Source organism: Brassica oleracea, chromosome C1 (genome assembly GCF_000695525.1).
Source record: "Brassica oleracea var. oleracea cultivar TO1000 chromosome C1, BOL, whole genome shotgun sequence".
Classification (NCBI taxonomy): domain Eukaryota; kingdom Viridiplantae; phylum Streptophyta; class Magnoliopsida; order Brassicales; family Brassicaceae; genus Brassica; species Brassica oleracea.
In genome coordinates this window covers 26,638,882-26,649,401 of record NC_027748.1, presented here as the reverse complement: position 1 = coordinate 26,649,401, position 10,520 = coordinate 26,638,882, and the positions used below count along the sequence as shown (strand labels likewise).

Below are 10,520 nucleotides of genomic sequence, written 5' to 3'. Positions count from 1 at the left end.
ACAGATCTCGAACAAAACATTTCACATCGAAGAAGGATATGAGACGAGAACTCATCACCCTTCTTCCACGCCATACGTAAGCTTATTAAAAATGCATCTCGATCATCTTCTCATAAAAATAAAGCCGCAGAGTGGCAAGGATTCAAAGCCACATACGGCCAGTCCCGAAACACGAAATGAGGCCATTTAAGGCCGAAACATCAAACATTAAAAAAAAAAAAAAAAATCTTCCGCAAGAGATCTAACCAAAGTCATCCTCAGAGCTCACGCTCCCTCTTCACCCGTCGCTTCGTCCAAGCCTGGAGCCGCATCACCTCCGCCTTCTCCGAGCACCGGATCTTTCCCCTCTGGGCCTTCTGAACACGTCGGAAGAAGCACGTGGATTTCAGGTCAGCTAGGATGAGATTGAAATCTCCATCCATGACTGTCAAATCTCCCTTGCAGCCAGACAGTCGGGCCTCTTCGGCCTCTAAGGTCGGAGGAGTCTCACTTTGGAATGACTGAACCACGGCCATCCCGCCCTCAATCGTCGCCAAGGCTAAATCCAAGAAAGGCGGAGATCTTCGCCAAGCGAGCCTGAAACTCAGAACGAAGAGCGTCCTTGGCCTCTGGAATCCCGCGGCTCGCTAATCCTGCATTGCCCTCGATCTGACGCTGAAGACGACACACCTCCGAAGATTTGGCCTTCCTGGTTTTCTTCTCCTTAAGCAATGAACTCGCCGTCTTCCCGAGGTCCCTCTCGAGCTCCCCTATCGCGACCTCGAGTTTCACCACTTTCACGGAGTGAGAATCCCTTACAGCCGTCAACATGGCCCCGGTTTCAGACCATCTACCCTGCAGATCTAACAACTCCCCGGCAAGACGACTGGTCTCAGAACCGCACTCGCTGATCATCCCATCGATCAACGACATGAACTGCGAAACGAGAAGAAAGTTAGGGATTCTTTGTCTTTTCGAGAAATATGTAACAATCAAGAAAGTAAGTGAGCGAACAAACCTTTCCGCGAAGCCCCGACGCTATGCTCGAGTCTCCTTGCTGCGAAGATTCTCCATCACCGCCCTTGGTAAACTTCCTCTTCCGGCCCTTAGGCTGAGCAACCGGAACATCACTAGGAGCGCGCAGAGCTAGAACGATCTCTTTCCTGGCCGGAGGAGGAGGCATAGAGTCAGCAGCCCTCTCCTTATCCTCGACAAGAATCGGAGTCGTGGACGATCCAGCAGGTAAAGCCGAAGCATCCGGAACGACCGAGCCTGCAAGAATTCCCGCATCTCGCGGAGTTACGACCTCGGTCCCATGACCCGGAGCAATGGCCAGTGCAGAAGAGGATGGGAACTCGGCGCCGGCTCAAACCTGTTCTTTCTCGGCTTGGCGACGAACTAGTCTCTCTCGAAAGGAGAGATGGTCGGCAACGCAAGCCGGCGCTTTGACCGGAGAAGTCGTAATCGGAGCCGGAGAGGTGGCCTCGCCCATGTCAACATCGGAACTTCTCTTGTCACCATGGGAAGAAGACATGCTAAAGGCAAAAGATTTGGAGCTAGAGAGGTTTTGGAGGTTTGAAGAAGGGAAGGTGTGAAGCAAATGAATGACAAGATCTCACTACTTATAGAAGTATGAGCTCAGAATTTTATATTTTTTAATATATAATTTCTCAAGAAGTCTCTTCCGCGGAGTTTGAAGTAAACTTCGTTCAATACGCCTAACTTTGCCAAAATCGTCAAACCGCGCGCTAGAGTCTCGACTCTAACGAGCTGGGGGGCTAACTGTTGGGGTCAAAAATTGTTACGACGAAGTTAACATTCAAAACGTCCGAAGAAGAAAACGAGAAACTTTTTTCGACAAATACTTTTTCGAAATAGATTCTTCCTTACGAAAAGCTTTGCGGAGGAAACACGAGACATCTGACAAGAGCTCGAAAAAGGTCGCTTCGCAGCGACCGAACGCGTGTTCTGCTAGATCGCTACGTAGCGACCGAGCGTTCGTTCCGCACGTAGCGACCGAGCTCTTCCGAAACTTCGATACGACGATTAGTCCATGCATTCTTGTCTACCCTTCGATGCTATCTCCCGAAGACCGTAGCGAACCCATTTCATGTTTCCCGCCATTCTAAGTCATCGACCAAACTTTACGGTAAAAACCGTGAAAAGTTTGTTCTTTATCGAAAGAAGGAGTAATAAACGTTTCGAGTCAGAAGACGGCCCAAAGGGACCTAAGACATGACTCGAGGCCCAATTTACGTTTTTTTAACCAACAGCCCGTAAGCCGCATGACGGTTTACGCTTGGTTCGCAAGGAAAGATAAATGTCAAGTTTCCGCGGATAAATACGTAATTTTGAAGATAATTGCGAAGATCAGAAAAAATGAAATATCTCCATTTTTATGCTATGACGGCATAAGGGCAGAAGAGGGAAAGCGCAAACCGACCTAGGAGCCAGTATATAAGGAGTCCTAGGCGAGAAGCATGGGGAGGACTTTTGGAAAGCAAACTTAGCACTTAGAGCAATTAGGCAACTTTCCGTTTTTGTTATTTCGAGCTGCGACTCAACTAGGTTTTGCAGTCTTAGGTTGTTAGAACTAGGAATCTCGCCGACAGCTCTCTTAGCCAAGGCTTCTACCTTGTTGTAACGCTCATACGCGGATTCGGAATAAAACTCATTTTTGCTCTCTTTTACGATTTCTTATTTCTTTTCGTCTTTAATTGCGTGTTCTGATTGCTTGGCGTGTGGTTTAACAGATATCCGGGACCTCTAAGAAATTAGGGTTTTCCTAACTTTCCTAATTTAAACGGAAATCGACAGTGCGAATTTCGTTTCCCACACCGGTTGCACTTAGATTAAGTGAGTACTTTTATTCTCACTGCTTTGAAATCCCTTAGAATTGGTTTGACAATCTTTTATACTACATCATTTGTTCTTAGGAGCATTGAAAACTCCTAACATCAATCGTAGATCTCAGAAACAATAATTAAAACAGAAAAAATACAGTTAATCTCAAGCGTTAGATTCAATATCATCCGACGGTGCGGATGGTGATCCTTGTCATAAAAACAAGTAAACCAATAGAAAGAAATAGTGAGGATAGACAAAAGAGTGATTTTGGGTCTTTGATCAAAATCAATCAATGGTTCAAAACAAAACAATACATGTCTTTTTATTTATAACTATTATAAAAATTATCTTAGCTTTAAATACTTTGATATCGTAATTTAAAATTTGAAACATAAATTTTGTATTTGAAATTAAATTTTTTTTTACGGAATTATAATTTATTTATAAGTTAAGATTTAATGTTTTAATGATACATGCTAAAATGAGATATGTGGTTTAGGGGTTAGGATTAATATTTAGGATTAAGTATATGATTTAAATTTTAGAATATACTTGTAGTTTAAATTAAAGTTTCTATTATAAGTTTGTAAAGATTAGAATTATGATTTTGTATGTAGAATTTAAGTTTGGGGTATAGGGTGTTAGATATAGGGTGTAGACTGATTTAATGTTTGAGTTTTAGAATTTAAATTTAAAATTAGATTTTTAAAATGATTAAATTTTGAGTTTTGATTAAGAATTAAGTTTGAAATTTAAATTTTGTATTCAAAAGTTTATGGTTTGAAGTATGATATAAGGTTTAGAGTTAAGTTTAGGGTTTAGAGTTTAGGATATAAACCCCTAAAATTTTATATATTAAAATATATTTTTATCAAAACTCTAATTATCATTTTTATCCTTTATATGTTTTATCAAAATATAAATTAAAAATACAAACTTTTGATATACTTAAAATTCACCGAAACTTTACTTTTACCTTAAACATGCAATAAATTACAAACTCCAATTTTCATTTAAAACCCTAGATTAACATTTGATCTAAAGATCAATAATTAATCTCAGACTTGTATCCTCTTTTTTTGGAAGAATAAATTTGTATCCTCTTTGTCATACTCACAAAAACAGTAAATATAAAACTCAACGCTAGAACACACTCTCTTTGCTGGCTATAAAGCTCATCAACTTCACTGTGAACCTTCTGAAAAGCTTCAACTTCTCTCATAGTCATACAACAGTTTCCTCTAAACCACCAGCTGATATATCTGAATTTGAATCTCCATGATTTGCACACCCTCTCTCAGCTGTTGAATGTAGCATCTTTCCTTGCCTAATAACAACAAACAGAGAAGACTTGATCTCATATGTCTCTCTCTCTCATTTGAGGTTTCAATCATGAGAGATGAGATGTGTTACCTTTAAGTTCAAATACTGAAGTGAAGTGATCAAGCAGCAGAGAGTATCACCCTTAAAGAACTCTTGAGTCAGCTGGGCACAAGCTTCAGCTACAGGCTCAGCGTCGCTGTTTCCATATAGAATTAACTAGCCACAGCTCCCTGAGAAGCTTTTGGTGAAGAAGACTGAGCAACAGTTGCCTCTTTTGCTTAATAACCAAAGACTCTCTTTTGCAGGAGGCTCATATGATTCTACTGGCTGAGAAGTAGCAACAAATGAAGGCAAAGGAGCTTCTTCAGCCATGGCTTGAGCAATCGATGCAGAGAAATACGCTGTAAGTAACCGAAGCCCATGTTGGATTCTTTGCACTACAATCGAAGCACACCTACAATCAAGGCCGTATTAGGCAGTCTTTGTTTGATCTTGTGTTGTAATAACTTAGGCCAATACAGCTACCACACACACACAACCAAAAGAAACAGAATAAAACCTCTACTCTTGTCCACCTGCAGTCTCTGAGCAGACACGAGACAAAACACATGATCTATCTGTAATAATTAAGATAAATGTTGGATAAGCTTGAAAGATACTTGAGATACAAGTTTCCTATTCTCTAATGAGTTGTGTTTATCTAAAGAGAATAGGAAATATATAGTTGAGTTAATCCTAATGAGTTTAGGATAAATTAAGTGTTATATAAGGAGATGCAAGAGTGTTGCATAACTTGTGAGTTTTAGAGTTTGTGATTTAGAGCTTAAGGTTTTGTGGTAGTTTCTTTAAGAGATTAATAAGAGAGAATACTTATTAAGAGTTTGTGTTTGTGTGTTCTTGAGACCTGATTTCAATATTTGGTATCAGAGCCATACAAAACCATGGATGATATTGTTGCTGCGACAGGAAGAGATAAAGATGGTGGAGGACTTTCAACGATCAAGTGTCCTATGCTCACCGCAACAAACTATACAGTATGGTCTATGAGGATGAAGATTACGCTACGAATACATAAAGTTTGGGAAGTTGTCGAAGCTGATTCGAAGAATGGTGAGAAGAACGACATGGCGCTAGGACTGTTGTTCCAATCAATTCCCGAGAGTCTTATCTTACAAGTTGGAGAACTTGAGACGGCGAAAAAGGTGTGGGAAGCAATCAAGACGAGACATGTAGGGGCTGAAAGAGTAAAAGAGGCTCGGCTACAAACGCTTATGACCGAGTTCGATCGGTTAAAGATGAAAGACTCCGAGAGTATTGATGATTTTGGAGGCAAATTGTCCAAGCTAGCTTCGAAATCAGCTGCATTGGGTGTAACAATCGAAGAAGCTAAGTTGGTTAAAAAGTTTCTCATGAGTCTTCCACGGAAGAAGTACATACATATTGTTGCTTCTCTCGAGCAAGTCCTTGATCTTAACATAACTAGCTTTGAAGATATTCTAGGACGTTTAAAAGCATACGAGGAGCGCATCGCCGAGGAAGAAGAGGTTAATGAGGATCAAAGCAAGTTGATGTATGTGGATGGACAAGCAAATCGATATCAACAAGATCAAACAAAATAACAGCACGAGCAACCTAACCGTGATTATAATGCCGACCAATACAGAGGTAGAGGCAGAGGAGGTCGTTTCAACAGAGGAAGGGGTCGCGGACGTTATAATGGAGGAAGAGGTGACTATAATGGAGGTAGAGGCGATGGAGGAAGAGATGCATCACGCATCACTTGTTTTCGTTGCGATAAAATAGGCCACTTCGCGATGCATTGCCTGGACCGCTTGTTGAAACTACAAGAAGCGCAAGAGACTGATAATACATCAACACAAGAAGCTGATGAGCTCATGATGCATGAAGTGGTGTTCTTAAAGAGAAGAACATAATGCCAGAGAAGTATGAGACAAACACATGCGAAGAAGACTTATGGTATCTCGATAATGGTGCTAGTAATCATATGACGGGAGATAAGAGGTATTTCTCTAAGTTAGACGATACAGTTACGGGAAAAGTACGTTTTGGTGATGATTCTCGGATAGATATCAGAGGCAAAGGAACGATCTCATTCGTTGATTTGAACGGTGAATCAAGAATAATGACAGATGTGTATTTCATTCCCGAATTGAGAAGCAACATCATTAGCCCGGGGCAAGCTACAGAAGCTGGATGTGACATAAGGTTGAGAGGAGAGTTATTGACTATGCATGATCAGAACAATAAGCTACTTATTACTGCTAAACGATCGAAAAATCGATTATACAAAGTACGTATGGGAGTTAAAACCACGACGTGCCTTCATATATCCACGGAAAGGAAGTCAAGTAGATGGCATGCACGTCTAGGCCATGTAAACTTGGAGACCATACGCAATATGATGCAAAGAGAGCTGGTTCTAGGAATACCAAGTGTTAAACTCGAGAAAGAAGTGTGTGGTTCCTGGTTGCTTGGGAAACAAGCAAGACAAACTTTTCCCAAAGCGACTTCCTACAGAGCTTCAACGGTGCTGGAACTCCTACATGGAGATCTTTGTGGACCCATAACACCAGGAACACCTGCGGGAAAGAGATATATCTTCGTAGTCATCGACGATCACACGAGATACATGTGGTCTATGCTTCTAAGAGAGAAAAGTGAAGCTTTTGAGAGCTTCAAGAGGTTGAGGAGTGCAATAGAACAAGAAACAGGGGGAAAATACAAGTCTTCCGGTCAGACATGGGAGGAGAATTCGTGTCTCAAGAATTCAATACGTTTTGTGATGGCGCAGGCATACGACGTCACCTCATGGCACCGTACACGCCTCAACAAAACGGTGTCGTTGAGCGGAGAAACCGCACGATGATGGAGATGGCAAGGAGTATGTTGAAGCATATGCACATGCCTAACTACCTTTGGGGGGAAGCTATACGTCATGCTACATATCTCCTTAATAGAGTAGCCACGAGGGCTTTAAAAGAGAAGACGCCATATGAAATGTTCCGCAAGAAAAGGCCTAACGTCAGCCATCTTCGAGTATTTGGGTGTATTGGATATGCAAAAATCGATATTGCAAAGCTGAAGAAGCTTGATGATAGGTCTCGTATGTTGGTGCATCTAGGGACAGAGCCTGGATCAAAAGCTTATCGCTTGTACGATCCAAACTCTCGAAGAATTGTTGTAAGCAGAGATGTCGTTTTCGATGAAGAAAAGGGATGGAACTGGAGTAGAGAGAGCTCAGAAGCACAAGGCAATGAGTGCTTTGGCGTGGTAATTGATGATCATGGGAAAATCGAAAATAAAACCTTAGAGGATACGGTCAAGCAAGAGCCCATCGAAGAAGTTGTCGAAGCCGAGGAAGAAGAGAATGAGATGGAGCCACCATCCTTAAGGAGACCTGAGAGACAAACGACACAGCCTAAGTATCTTGATGATTATGTTCTGTTGGCAGAAGAGCTAGGGGAAGAAGTACTAATGTATATAAATAACGAACCGAGGAACTTTGAAGAAGCTAAAGGTTCGAGAGAATGGACTAAGGCGTGTGAAGAAGAGATTGACTCGATCATCAAGAATAAAACGTGGATAATGGTCGATCTTCCTATAGGAGCAAAAGCAATTGGGCTAAAGTGGGTGTTCAAACTCAAACGCAACTCCGATGGAAGCATCAACAAATACAAAGCTCGACTTGTCGCAAAAGGATATGTACAACAATATGGAGTTGACTTTGAAGAGGTATTTGCACCTGTGGGACGAATTGAAACAATAAGATTGTTGATCAGTCTCGCGGAAATTAACGGATGGGAAGTGCATCACCTAGACGTAAAGACCGCCTTCTTGCACGGAGAACTCAAAGAGATCGTGTACGTATCCCAACCGGAAGGGTACAAGAAGAAGGGACAAGAGAATAAGGTTTACAGGCTCAATAAAGCTTTATAAGGCTTGAGACAGGCGCCAAGGGCCTGGAACCATAAACTCAACACGATTCTTATGGAGCTCGGGTTCCATAAGTGCTCGAAAGAGCCGTCAGTATACAGAAAGATGGTGAAAGGAGAGCTTCTTGTGGTGGCAGTGTATGTTGACGATTTGTTCGTAACGGGAACATGCAAGAAGCTGATAGATGAGTTTAAAGATGGGATGTCAAAGAAGTTCGACATGAGTGACTTAGGGAGATTAACATATTACCTCGGGATGGAGGTGTGTCAAAGCGATTGGGGAATCACTTTAAATCAGAGTCGTTATGCGTTGAGGATACTCGAAGAAGCCGGTATGTCTAAGTGTAATCCAACACAATCACCTATGGAGATCGGGCTTAATTTATCTAAGGCAGAGGAAGAGAAGGAGATCGATGCAACAAGGTTTCGGAAACAGATTGGTTGCTTGAGATACTTACTTCACACTAGGCCTGATCTATCGTTTGTTGTGGGTGTGTTAAGCCGATATATGCACAGCCCTCGGGAGTCTCATGGTGTCGCGTTAAAACAATGTTTGAGGTATCTACAAGGCAGCACTGGATATGGTTTACGGTTTGAGAGATCATTGAACAGAGTACCTCGACTGATCGGGTATAGTGATTCAAGTTACAACGTTGATCCTGACGACGGACGAAGCACAACGGGTCACATCTTCTACTTTGGCAGGAGCCCAATCACATGGTGTTCGACCAAACAAGAAACTGTCGCATTGTCAAGCTGCGAGGCCGAGTTCATGGCTGGTACGGAGGCAGCTAGACAAGCTATATGGCTTCAAGATTTGCTAAGCGAAATCACTGGTCAAGTGGAGCAGAAGGTTATAATTCGGATCGATAATCAATCTGCGATTGCCCTAACCAAAAATCCGGTATTTCATGGGAGAAGCAAACACATACTAACGAGATATCACTTTATCAGAGAATGTGTAGAGAACGGACAAGTTGAGGTAGAACACGTTCCGGGAAGTGAACAAAAGGCAGATATCTTGACAAAGGCTTTTGGGAAAGTCAAGTTCCGAGAAATGAGAGAGTTCATAGGAGTACAAGAGTTGAAGTATAAGAACTTCAAGCTTAAGAGGGAGAATGTTGGATAAGCTTGAAAGATACTTGAGATACAAGTTTCTTATTCTCTAATGAGTTGTGTTTATCTAAAGAGAATAGGAAATATATAGTTGAGTTAATCCTAATGAGGTTAGGATAAATTAAGTGTTATATAAGGAGATGCAAGAGTGTTGCATAACTTGTGAGTTTTAGAGTTTGTGATTGAGAGCTTAAGGTTTTGTGGTAGTTTCCTTAAGAGATTAATAAGAGAGAATACTTATTAAGAGTTTGTGTTTGTGTGTTCTTGAGACCTGATTTCAATAATAAACACCAAACTTCAAACTCAAAACAACACAAGCATAGAGAAACAAAAACGTTGCAAGCCCTGCATAATACAACAAATTGACCAGTAAGTGATCAACTTAGAGACAATAAGTGGATCAAGAATCATACAGTACTATACAGTAACTGATTTTAGTACCAAGATCATACAATAAAAAGGTAGGAACTTTTTACCTCTCTAGCATTTAAGATGAATCTTTATTTATCAAAGAAGAGTAATACATGACAAAGTATCTTGTGTAGCCATTCCCGTTCCAAGGACCTTCACAAAGGATTAATTTTTCAAATTTTACACAACAAAATATGATTTTTTGTTTTGCGGATTCTGTAATGTTAACCTGTGCGTAAGCAGTAGTGTTGGGATTGAATTTGCGTGTTTTTCTTTCGAGGTTCTTCTTGTTCTTACCAGTTTCGCCAAAACAATCAGCTCTTCTCTAGTTGAACTCGGAAGGAGAAGACTTTGAACCGTTCTTGGCTTTGTTCTTCTCCATTTGACAGAGAAGGGCCTGAGAGGAAGAAGAAAAGGGGACGACTTTAGAGGACGAGAGATGTGATGAAGTAGGTTTCTGTTTAATACCATCTCGATATGAATCATAAATCAAATCATGAATTAGGGTTCTTGCTCGAATCAGAGAGGTATTTAGGGAGCCGAACATGAACGACGAAAAGGAAACAGAGACGATGGCAAAGAGAGAGATAGAGAGATTACGACTGGGAGCCATCTCAGTGAATCTGAGAAGTATTTAATTTGGTTGCAAATTTTTTTTTTCTCAAGTGTTGGAGTCTACCCTTACCAAATTAAAACCGCTAACAAAATTTATTTTTCCACGATAATAAAGATAGTGTTTTTTTTTTTTTTTTTTTTTTTTTTTTTGGTCAAATAAAGATAGTGTTTTTAAATTGACAAACACTATAGAAAAAACAATTGTTAGTATACAATAACAGAATTGTCATAAACTCTACAATCTGATGCTATTGATATCCACATTTCCTGTAGTGT

General features: G+C 40.9%; 1 long non-coding RNA gene across 4 annotated transcripts; it reads right to left on the bottom strand.

Annotated features, from left to right (window-relative positions):
* Positions 1-3,782: 3,782 nt before the first annotated feature.
* LOC106324520 lies at positions 3,783-10,284 on the bottom strand. Of its 4 annotated transcripts, XR_001266708.1 has the most exons (6): positions 9,859-10,284; positions 9,695-9,782; positions 9,490-9,563; positions 4,709-4,766; positions 4,240-4,603; positions 3,791-4,153 (listed from the first exon to the last, which is right to left on the bottom strand). It is a non-coding gene; the product is annotated as an uncharacterized LOC106324520 (long non-coding RNA). The 4 variants fall into 4 exon arrangements; XR_001266710.1 differs by lacking the exon at positions 9,490-9,563; XR_001266709.1 differs by lacking the exons at positions 4,709-4,766; positions 9,490-9,563 and having other exon boundaries at positions 3,783-4,153.
* Between the last annotated feature and the right edge of the window lie 236 nt (positions 10,285-10,520).